At 35.2% G+C, this 12,258-nt stretch overlaps 1 long non-coding RNA gene across 1 annotated transcript; it reads right to left on the bottom strand.

Moving 5' to 3' along the window:
* Positions 1-2,890: 2,890 nt before the first annotated feature.
* Positions 2,891-11,414, bottom strand: LOC113080952 (uncharacterized). Its single transcript, XR_003282050.1, has 3 exons — positions 11,288-11,414; positions 5,219-5,284; positions 2,891-3,237 (listed from the first exon to the last, which is right to left on the bottom strand). It is a non-coding gene; the product is annotated as an uncharacterized LOC113080952 (long non-coding RNA).
* Positions 11,415-12,258: the final 844 nt, after the last annotated feature.

Here is a 12,258-nt window from a genome sequence, read left to right as displayed (position 1 = left end):
GTATATATAGTGCACAGGTCCAACTATAGATGACTCAAGTATATTTGATTGTGCTAAAGTGGAACTACTGCAAGTATACTTCATGGAAACTTTAAATATCTTAATTTAAAGACTGATGTTATAAATAGAGATCAATGCGATCCTTATTAACAGTGATAATTAAGAAATGTGGATTGTGCAATTAAAAAATACTCCAAATAAACACAACCACACACACACACCACACAGAACATACATATACACACATATATATTATATATATATATATATATATATATATATATATATAAATATATATATATATATATAATATATATATATATAACAGTATCTATGTATCTAGTGATCAAGTAGAGCACCTTGGCCATAACCACAAATCTTTGATACAAAATATAATATAGTATAACAATTAAACAAGTAAAAAAGACACCACATCAACCCAATCTAATTATTTCAAATAAATATATTATTAAAACCTCTTGCACTAAAAACCAGAGATCCTTGGCAACTTTTATGCACATCAAGAAATTGGAAACACTAACTGAATTTGCAATGTTGCTTGCATTTTTCAAAATATCTTACAAGATATTTGACAAGATATATCTTACAAGAGTTGTAACCAGCACTGGATTTAAATAACTCCAGGCAAAGGCGGCAAATAAACAGGCTAATTCTACAGTTGTGTTAATTATTGAAGTGTCTAAAGAAACACAGTTTCATGTCTATTTAAAGGCAACAAGTCTGATAAACTGCTGACTGATCCAGTTTGAGATGAAGAAAATCATGTAGTGGGATCTGAAATACACGCATGCCTGTGGAGTCTGTGTTACTTTCCTTTCTGCAATAAATTATCCAGCAGCCCGAGGACACACTGACTTTTCTCAAGGGCAAGGATGTCCGTAGGGATGAGACATGAACTCTTTCTGCGGTCGGATAGATGTCAACTTGCAGTACGGAAAGGTTCACTGCCATTTGGGTCCATACCACAGTAAAAACATTTCCAGAATGAAACCAGGGCCAGGATTGTGAAAGCCAGACAGAAGAAAAGACAATACCATCAGAGTGACCAGCACTCAAACAATTCGACGTCAACATCAAAGCAGCAAATGTAAAAAAAATGAAAAAACTGTCACCGTTTACTCAATTTCACGTCAATACAAACCTTTTGACTGCCCTTATTCCTTGGAGCACAAAAATTGCTGTTTTCTATGCAATAATAATAATAAATGGGACATGATTAATTGGTTTATTAACTGATAAATGGATTGACCAAAAATAACAAAAGAACGATTTGTTCATAGACGATAGTATTGTGTATCGATGATAGTCAGAGATATTGCCTGTGGCTGATGCCTTTGACAACAAAGACGATTATTATTATCATCAGACTAGTATTTTTATATCTCATTAATATTAAGGCTTATTTGTTCCATCATATGTCTTTATACATGTTTTATGGTGTTGGTGTTATAACCAATCACACGCGTTGTTGAGTTTATGAATCAATGGCCAATTAAAGCAGATGAGTCATCGCTGAAACCACCAGAGTTTTGTTGAGAGCTTGCTCGCTGACTGAATTCTGATCTCTAAATTCTCTCATTATAAACAACAAAGTGCAGATGTTGGTGCGATGTAAGTATAAAGATTGACATCGTACAAGTATAGATAGCCTTCACTGATTATAAAGTCTTAAAGTTCATAAACTTGCCCTAGTCTGAATACAGTGATGATGTACTTTAAATGTCCTTTGCTCATTTTTGCTGCTGTTTGAGAAACTAAGGAAATGGAAGCATAATAATTAGTAACTTACATCATTTTTATTAAACTGTATCATGTTGAATACAAAGTCATTCATATTACAAATGTTTATGACATGACATCCATATGCTACTTGACTAAATAATCTACGTGTAGTTAATAAAGTACCCTAACTTAGGCTGAACATGTAACTAAGTCAATAAATAATTATTTACCAGCGAATTCATGCTCTGCATTTAACCCATCCAAAGTTTTAGTATTTACATTTGCTTCTATTTATTCTATTCAGAGTATATTTCTTCAGCGATAAAATAAACCAATCATAGTAATGTTCTTCAACAATAAGCTGACTCTTTGATATTTCAGCTAAACAAATTGTACATATTGCTATTCTATCCATCTTTTTTGGTCACAATCAATTGGATTCATGCTGCTGCCTTTTTTTAACCTGTTGTAGTTCATCCATGTTTTGTGCATGAAATAGACACTGACACAGTCTAACAAGTCATCTGAGAAGTGTTCATTCATTACGATTGGATTTTTTTAGATATGTGTAACCAAATTATTTCCTTTCTGTTTTGGATGATTATTTTGATTTGCAAAATTATTGTGCATCACTAGACAAAAAAGTTACGAATTCTAACGTCTGCCATTTATATGTTATCAGCCATAGTATGAAAATAACCAGCTTATTAGTATTGTCCAGAAATGTACTTTTCTTTACATTTCTTTTCTTTACTCCAAGTGGCCCAAGATATTCTACAAAAATCCATCTTTTGTGTTCCACAAAGAAAAAGAAAATCAATAGAGCTTTGGAACATAATGAAGGTGTATAAAGAGTAAAAATAAAGATTATTTTTGAATGATCAACTGCTCCTTTGAGTTATAGCCAAACAAAAACCAAAACATGACTGCAAGCCTAAGAATCCTCTATATCTGAGATTTCGGCAATCATATTTGACGCAAAATCTACCACATTCGTTTAGCAGTTGTGCACCCTAACGTGAGCCAAGAACACTTTGGAAAGGGTTAAAGGGAGCACTTAAGACATGATTACATGTTGGCATTCGTATGCAATTCTGTGTAATTCCCCACGTCTTACCGCAAACAAATTTCTCAACCTTTTGGCAGGCCTTATTTTCTCAGTGTCAAATCTGGGCGGTAGTTTAATGGATGAGGAGGAAATAGGAGCTTGGGAGCAGAGTTATGGCCCAAGGGCCTGATTAAATGGGCTCACTCACCATTCTTGCGCTCTTTAATGGGTGGAAGGTTCTGAGTGGGCTGCAGAGACAATTCCTCCAGGTCATGGGTCACCGCTTCACTCCGTGGGCTCGGCACCAGCACCCCCAGCACACCCGAGTCGCCCTCCACTCCCAGACTCTCCTGGGGCTCCATATCTCCTGGGGGGGAGAGGCAAAGGTCTCTCCCTGGAAACTACCACAACAGTACAGACGACTAGTGGGAATCTCGAACTACAGTCTGCCAGAGAGTGAGAGAGAGAGAGAGAGAGAGAGAGAGAGAAAGTGAGAGAGAAAAGGCTTTCAAGCGTTTAGCAGCCCGTATAAACATTAGAAAGCCCTAATGGAGCTGAACGTTGTTGTTGGGGTGTGGTGGCAAAACTAATTTACTTGTATGTGGTTGATTGTGAATAAACTTTAAATGGGCCAGAAATGCAGCTCAAAGGTTAATGTATCCATTTGTATCACACTGCTATGTTTTGTTGTAAACTGCTGATAATAAACTTAAGAAACACTCTTATTTCACAGAGCTTCCTTGAATAGCTTGATCGAAATCTGACCAGCCAAACCCAACCTTCAACTATCCTCTCCAATGTATTTAATCAAATAAGAATTACGGTCCTCCCAGTTAACCTATAAAGAAAGCTCTTAAATCCTTACGCTGATGTTTAAAAGTGCAAGTTGTATAAGTCATACTCTAATCCAAGACAAGTTATCTGGGAGTATATCCAGGCAGCACGTCTGGCCCAGCTGTTTAATGTGTTATTCTGACATATGCTTTACATCTTGGTACACTTAGGACAACTTTGTCTATAATATCTGCTTAATCTAATTTTGCAATGTACTGCGCTGGAAAATATATGTAACCACATTTCATGGTTCAGACATGGAGATTTACCAAACAAACATTTTAAAGGACCACAGGGCTCCACAAAGTACAAGACACACAGAATTCAAAACATGTCACAACGCAAATTTATGATCAACATATTAGAAATACATGTATGTATGTAGTTATGCTAAAAGTTATATAGTCTAGTGATGGATACTAGTCATTTAACCAAGTTAAATGGCCATAACTAAAATGTACACTGACCTGCCCTGTGGTTAAAGATTCATGTTTACAATTTTCGTCTATTAAAAAAATAAATAAAAAATAAAACATACCAATACTGGTATGCTGAACTGATATTTCTCAATTAAATTATTTCTAGCATTTCCAAGTCAAGAATACAAGGTTATAAAATAATGACTCCAGCAACTCTAGATATATATTAATAAAGGGATAGTTGACAAAAAAAAAAAAAATTCTGTCATTAATTACTCACCTTCATGTGTTTCTGGGTCTGGGAATATTTCAGTTGCAATGTGTTTCTGGGTCTGGGAATATTTCAGTTTTTAAAAAAATGCTTTTAAAAAAATGCATAGCTGTCTAAGACTAATCCTGCACTCGGCTGTTCTGTCCAACCATGCCAAGCTGAAGACATAGTGGAGTTTGGCAAAACTGCGGTATCTGCTTATTCTACCCTGACTGAGTCTGTCTGGATAGCCTCAAGTCTCTTGCCTTACATCCCTATGGGTACATGCTTTTGTTCTGAAGCCACGAGTCTCACAACAGCCAATGAGTGATTACAGGTTGGTGTTGACTTGGCACAAATGTTCAAAACATCCTCCACCCACTGTAGGGTTATCTAGAGAAGTCTAGTTTCTAGAATAGCCGCCATAAATAAGAAGCTCTTGTGACATTAATACAATGCTGACGTGATGTGGAGCACTTTAGTGGTAGAGCGTACAAAAGATAACCTCAGTAAAATAACATTTGGCATATTACTTTTTTGCCTACCATAAAACCTTGTTATCTAGTTTCTATCCTTCAATAATCATATAAAAAAATATTAATAATAATAATAATTATATATATATATATATATATATATATATATATATATATATATATATATATATATATATATATATATATATATATATACACACACACACACACACACACATACACATATATATATACAGTATATATATATATATATATATATATATATAAATTCACATACACACACGCAAGCATTATATACACACACATACACATGCATACTATATATATATATATATATATATATATATATATATATATATATATATATATATATATATATATATATATATATAACTTTAACTCTAATCAGTACCTGAATATGATTTACCTGCCAAAGGAGAAGGATGATTTGTGCTGCAGTGCTCCTTATGAAGATTACTAGGTCATGATGCCTCTGAAACAGAAATCAAATTCTGTCATTAGATGAAACAGAACAACCAGTTCAAGCTACATAAATCTTCCCAGTAGCAGTTTTATGGTAGTTTTCCATAGGTGAAAGCAGAAACCTTGCACCTCATCTGGTTGCAAAACAGCATGTGAAAAAGGGGACAAGGGAAGGGTGGTTTGCATCTTATCAATGCAGTTGCTGTGGAAATGCTAATCTACTTCTGCGCTGATTAATTGCTAAACAATAGGATGACGGATATTTATGGATGGGTGCCACTCCACAGAAGAGGCCATCAAGAGATATGGAAAACAATCTGAGAGTCTAGCCTCAAACACCACCTCCGCAAACAAGAGCATTAATATTCATTAAAGAACAACAAGACAAACATTCAGCTGTGTTGCTCTCTGTTGCACATCTGATATTTTGCAATTGTTTTTTTCTCACACTATCAGAAGCCACACGTCTAAACTTAAAATGCAGTATCCAAACCAAAAACTGTATGTTTGTATCTGTATGTTTGAAAATTAATCACACTTAGTATTACTAAAAAAAAAAAAAAAAAAAAACTTGCAGAAATATACACCAGTTTAATCTTCCATCTATTACTTTTGAATTCTTTAATGAATGTATAAAAGAATCCTAAATATGTGTACTTGAGGACATACTTGTTGAGTTCCCAACCACTTACAATGGAAAGCAGAGAAATGAAGTGACTCAGTGAACACTGTGATCTTGTTATCTTGTGCAAATTAAAAACAACAGTTTGATGAATGTCTTAACTCTTCCAGATATACAAGCCCCGATGACTTGACTAAGCCTTGGTTGGCTTTCTTGCCTACTCCGATTCCCCGCTCTCAATCTTATTCAGCTGAGTTTAAAGACTTTCCGGCTGTTTTCTCGATAAGGATCAGCAGTAAGCCCCTCTAGTGACACTATGACAATTCATCTTAGTCTAGCACAGTTTCGAAACCTCAAACAGTATTACATGTCTGACTTTGAAGAGAAAACTCAGGCCAAATGGGGACATCATTGAACCGCAGTGTGTCATTGAGTAAACTCAATGGTCGGTTCACTGGATTTTTTGCATTGGGATGCATTTTCACTCCACCTAGAATAGGAAGTGAAGACGTGCATGACTGAGAACTCAGTGTAAACAACTTTAGTCTCCTTATGGAGGGACAGTGTGGTTAAACTAGAACTCATATAGATCACACATTGTAATAGACTTAATAAAGCATTCTTTTCATAATTTAAAGAATGGAAAAAAAGGGATTGCGATGGGAGTGGAAAGTTCTGTTGGTCATCTACTGACAATGTGCAAATTAAAGGACAAAGATGCAGCTCATTTCCATAATGACTAGCACAAATGAGCAACTATCACAGCCATGTCAAGCACAAAATGGCTTAAAACGTGATTAAAATAATGATGCAAAATTAAATGTCAGTTAACTGACAGATGCAAAGCTTAGAAATACCTACTGTATGATTTATTTAAATCTTCTTTTCCCATTAATTTTGTATCTGAAAGAGAAACTCTAACAACTGTATATGCAGCCACAAATATAATGGTCTCCGTGCCTTTTTATTGCTAATTTTTCACTGCATGTCTTGGATAAAATCTGTCAGGGTTTGCGCTGGTGTGAGCTGTCAGTAAATGTGGCCCTAGACATCATAAACATGACACGTTTTGTAAATGATTTCAGAGAAAAACTTAACATTCAGGTTTTCCCAAACACAGCAAAGTCACATAGAACATGTGGCCTGTTGCAAATGAAAACAATATGTGTTCTCAAACAAGCTCAAAATATTCTCTGATATGATATCTCTGGATAAAACTAAAGTATGAACATGAAGAGAAAAACTAAAACATGAGTCCACCATAAGCTACACAATTTTCTGTGAAATCTGTCAGCCCCAAATCTTTACACTAGCTCTTACTTTCAGCAACTAGTCTGGACTCAAATCCAGGCAAAAACTAAGTAGTATTGAAGTCTGAAGTCTCTTAATGGAGTTTGTTATTTTGAAATTTGTTTTTGTTATTCAGTTGTGTTTATTTAAAATAGTTAACAGTTGTTCTGTAAAGTCCAAACACCAATCCAAGTGGAGTTTGGCGGGACACATTATGGCCATATTACTGCATTATTACACACTGAGAACTTCTCTTCACACAAACACTGAATGACTCAATCACAGTAAAATGGAAGGGGTCAGCTGTGCTGCTAAAAATAGCTGCGAGACCAGCCAGAATAAGCATCAGAAATAAAAAAGAAACCCCTCCAACGCTTTTCCATGTGCGCGCGGAGAACGCAGGCATCAGGAGTCAGCACAAAGAAAACACTGTGAGACCCGCTCAAGTGAGGAAAGGAAAGAGAAGGGTGAAATTCCTTCACCATTCCCAAAAATGATCCCACATTTTAACTTTCCCAGAAAGCCAGCTGATTCCCAAGAGGCTGTCCCTGGACACGGCACACAAGGCTCCCACTTCCCCTCATGCCATTGGCCCAGCACAGCGAGTCAGTAGCGAGGGATCAATAAACCAGAAAATATCCTGCTTTTAACTGATGCGGTCTATTAGCCTGAATTTAAATCAATGCACCAAAAGTAATGCTCATCAAGGATTTACTGTAATTCGTTTTAAAAGCTGACTCTCTGGTTACAACGTGACCATACAGTTACGTCTCAGAATCTATTTCTCATCATTCAACCCAATTAGTTTCAGGTTTCACTGTGACCTTACATTACCACAAACCTGAAAGAACAGCAGATGTTTGGCAGTCTGATTTATGATAGCTGACCACTTTCATCAAGCAGCAATGTGGCAAACAATGACATAAGCTTGTTGATCATATTGTAAAATGGCCAGAGTGATGAAATAAGTGGTTTCATAGTGTTCTTTTTGGGTAAACAAACATATCAAGACCATACATCATGCTATGGCTCCGACTCAAAGACAAACTGGAACAATGACAGCTGGGTCAATAACAAAATAGTGTTCAAGATAAATAATGAGACAAATCTTTTTAAAATCCATGTGCCTACTCTGTGTATTCATGCTGGTTTTCATGTGGTTGTGAAAACAAACATCTTTATATTTCATTTTCATATTTTACCACATTATTATAAGATTTACATTTTCATCAAAGGTTTGAATTACATGATTGTAAAATTCCATGTAGTATAACCAAACCACATAACAATTTCCAACCTGAACCCTGTCGTGCAATAAAAACATCTAATAATTTAAGAAAATTCTTGACCTTGACACTCAGTCATGAGGGTACTTTTATGACACCATTTTCTGTTTTCTGTTTTTACCCCCTGCATGCTTCTGCATTAGGTTTCCCCACATGGTTTTGATTTAGCAGAAAATATTTTTAAAAATGTAACGATACATGCTAACCACACTTTTCCATTCTGTAATATATGGTGGTTCAGAGAGAACAGGAATACCTGTGCAACCCAGCAAGTCATTTCATGCAACTTTATCAGAACGCATCCCACACAAGTTCTTTGACCATTTGAGAGGCTTAAATTTTGGTTGGCAGTGCTGACTTACTAATTATGTCGAAGGCTTTTGATCTAAGGACACCTGAGCATGGATATGAATCTGGTTCATCAGCATCAAAGCCTGTGAGGTCGCATCACATGACATCTCAGCGGAATGTGATTGTGTCATGTGATCAGAGAGTGCAGAACAGTTATTTGCCCCAATTCTCTTTCCATCAGGCATCCGTTTGAAATATGAACTAAAAAAAGCCAGGAACAATGATATCTACTAAAGCAATGACCTCATTCTTGTTTGTGAACTTTTAACTTTCCAAACTAGTTCAAATGCACCAAATAACATTTACCCGATGATAACATTTAACGATAACAACTTTGAGGCCGCAAACTTGAAGTCAAACAGGCGACGCGGCACACTAAGAAAACAATGTCCAGACCACCAGGGACACCTCATGCTTACAACTACTATAAATACCAGGACCTACAGCTTTCAAGTTCCTGTTTGAGCACAGCTGCAGTCTAAAGATCCTGTCTTAACTGTAGACATGTGGACATTGACCAAATGATGGAAGGTAGTATCAAAACACGGGTCGTAATTTTACACAAAGTCAGAATTCCTTTAAATCGATTCACAGACAGGGAACAGTCCTCACCATTCATCTTTTCAGTGCACAATGTTTGAGGAAAGACTTATGTATGTGAAATACACTTTGGTGAACTGACACCTGCGGTGGGAAAGATTCAGCCTGTCATCAATAAAGAATGCTTTATTTTTCAAGTCAACGTCCATAGCATGAGCTATATTAATATATTAAGACTATGTTGTTCAGATTATAATATTTGATCAGTATCATTAGATAAAATCCAAAAAACGTGAATAGAGAAGCTGTGAAAATAAGTTGCCATTTGATGCAATGCAGGCTAAATGGCATGGATAAACAATTAAAACACGTGGTTCTGCCGTTTAAGAGCTGCTTGCAAATATTATTCTTAAATCATAACACACATTCACTATTTTTGACAACTCTGTCTGGTTTGCCTGACATATTTCCATTAATATGACAAGCTTAAATAAATATCAGTAATAACAAGCTGGTTCATCCAGTCCTGGATGGTTGTCATGCTCTTCTTGACTACAATGATGGCAAATAAACAGAAACACAATAACAGTGCATACTGTAAGTGGACAGAGACATTGTTGGTCTAAAGGACAAACTGAATTTAGTGAATATGAATGTATTCAATACTACAAGAAAGGGTGGCTTATGGTTGAGACTATATTTAGGCATAAAGCCGGCTTATTGAAACTCTTTCTACCTGCAGTAGAGAATAATTATTCAGGCCTGTGGCAGTAAACACTGGGAGTGCTTCAGGCACCACACCTCCACACAAATCACACTGAAGCTAAAGGTCGCTGCATGGGAACACTCAACAATGCTGCCTTGCAGACACACCCATAAAGCCATGAGTGTGTGCATGCTTAACAACATTTTAATGAACTATCAAGACTGCTTCACTTGTTTATGGTAACAAATCCTCGACTCAAAATGCACTCTGTGACCTCACACCTATTGAATTGGAGCAACACACACAAATGCATTTATCTAAAATAACTTGCACATTTATTTTGTTAGAATTATCCTTGAATGTTTGCGTTGTACATGTATGGAAACCAGTGTAAGATACCCATGCAATCAATCAAAATTTAATTCAAGTGTAAATGTAGAGGTTTAATGGGGGTTGGGGGAGGCTCTCTGTTACTCTCAAATGTAAAATGGGAATAGTGGAAATATAAGAAAACATCAAATTCAGTTAATATAAATATTTAACTCTATGCTTTAATACTGACACAAATAAAATTGTAATTATTTATAGCCCATTTAAAATGTATAATTAATGTAACAAGAAAGTTAAGAGTGATCGAATCAGTTACATTTAAAGAGCTTGTAGAAATATAAAATATTCAACTTGTATATTTCACGATAGGCATGAGATGAGAGGAGATTTAAAATTAACATTTAGACGTAGGCTATATTATTTATATGTAAATGTACGTAGAATGAACATTAGGATTTCATTTAAATGTTTTATTTAATATTCATACAATAAGTTTACAATAATATGACCAGAAAACCCATATTATTCATATTACATACATAAATACATATAGCCTACATATTCGCACATTAATAAAATGATGACGTCACTTGAACTTTCTATAACAGTGAACTAACGCTACTATTACCAATGTAATAGTGCTTCTAAACATTCCCTAAAATTACTCTAAAGTGACACTGTTCTAACAGCAAATATATCAGAAAAAAACATCCATATAACAGATTGTTACATAAGAGTTACATTTATGACTCATTATTTTTGAATTACCACGCAGATATTTAATATATAAAGTGTCACTTTCAATGTATTGCAATGACTGGAGTGTCATTCACTTGCTCGGCAGTTATGATATATTTTATAGATAATAAAACTGGATAAATATCTTACCGTGTTTTTGGCTTCAGAATTTAATGTGTTCCCATTGATGACACATCAAGAATTCAACAAAATCCCGACAGGACATTTGTTTTCTTTCTTTTCTGGAGTGGCATTTGTAACAGAGGGTAAAGATGGCCGTTCTTATTGTGTTTAGCCGGTGATGTAATGAACTTCTGTTAACCCTTCACAACACTTCCGAAGACAACTGACACCACATCGAAGTGAAACGGAATAAAATATGTACTTCATATGTACTTCATATCTGATTCTAAAAGATAAACATAAACAAGCGTCTACACGCAGCAATTCACATATATGCCCAAAGGTGTAAGAAAAGTGATATTATAGCCTACTGTAAGGAAAATTAGAGCAATGTTTAATTACATTTTTTAATATCTTATCAATAGCTCCGATTTTTGTGTTAATGAAGAAAAAAAAACGTTACTCAACTCAAAAAAGTGTTATGGGGTACACTCTTTTAATTATTATTAAATAATTAGCCTACTCAAGCACTTTGCACCCCTGATAATGTCATAGGACTTGAATTAGTGTGCTTCTGAGAGACTCATAAGCTCATATCAGTTACAGACCTTGATGTGAACCGTTACTCTATACTAAATGTTTGTCATCAGTGGTCTTAGTAAATAAACAAGCAAAATGAAATAAAGAAAAATAAGATAAAGTTTTAAACTAAGATAAGAATAAATAAATACTCTGAATTTTTATCTCTGTGTTTGTATTACACTGCCATCTGGTGTGCTTTCAAAGTCAATTCATACCCGACATGTGATCATACATGAACATTTCCAAATATAATGACAGGAACATTTCTTGAGGAACTGATAGTGCTGTTGGAAGCAAACCACTCACTTACACAACTGGATTCAATTCCCTTGTCACTGAATTTATATTTATATATATATATAAAGTTCCCAGTGACAGCTTTTGTAGCTTTTTGAGAGTTAAAATGATACAGTAGT

The sequence above is a fragment of the Carassius auratus genome, unplaced genomic scaffold (assembly GCF_003368295.1).
Source record: "Carassius auratus strain Wakin unplaced genomic scaffold, ASM336829v1 scaf_tig00032640, whole genome shotgun sequence".
Lineage (NCBI taxonomy): Eukaryota > Metazoa > Chordata > Actinopteri > Cypriniformes > Cyprinidae > Carassius > Carassius auratus.
Note: the sequence above shows the minus strand (reverse complement) of the source record. Positions and strands in the feature narration are given on the sequence as shown.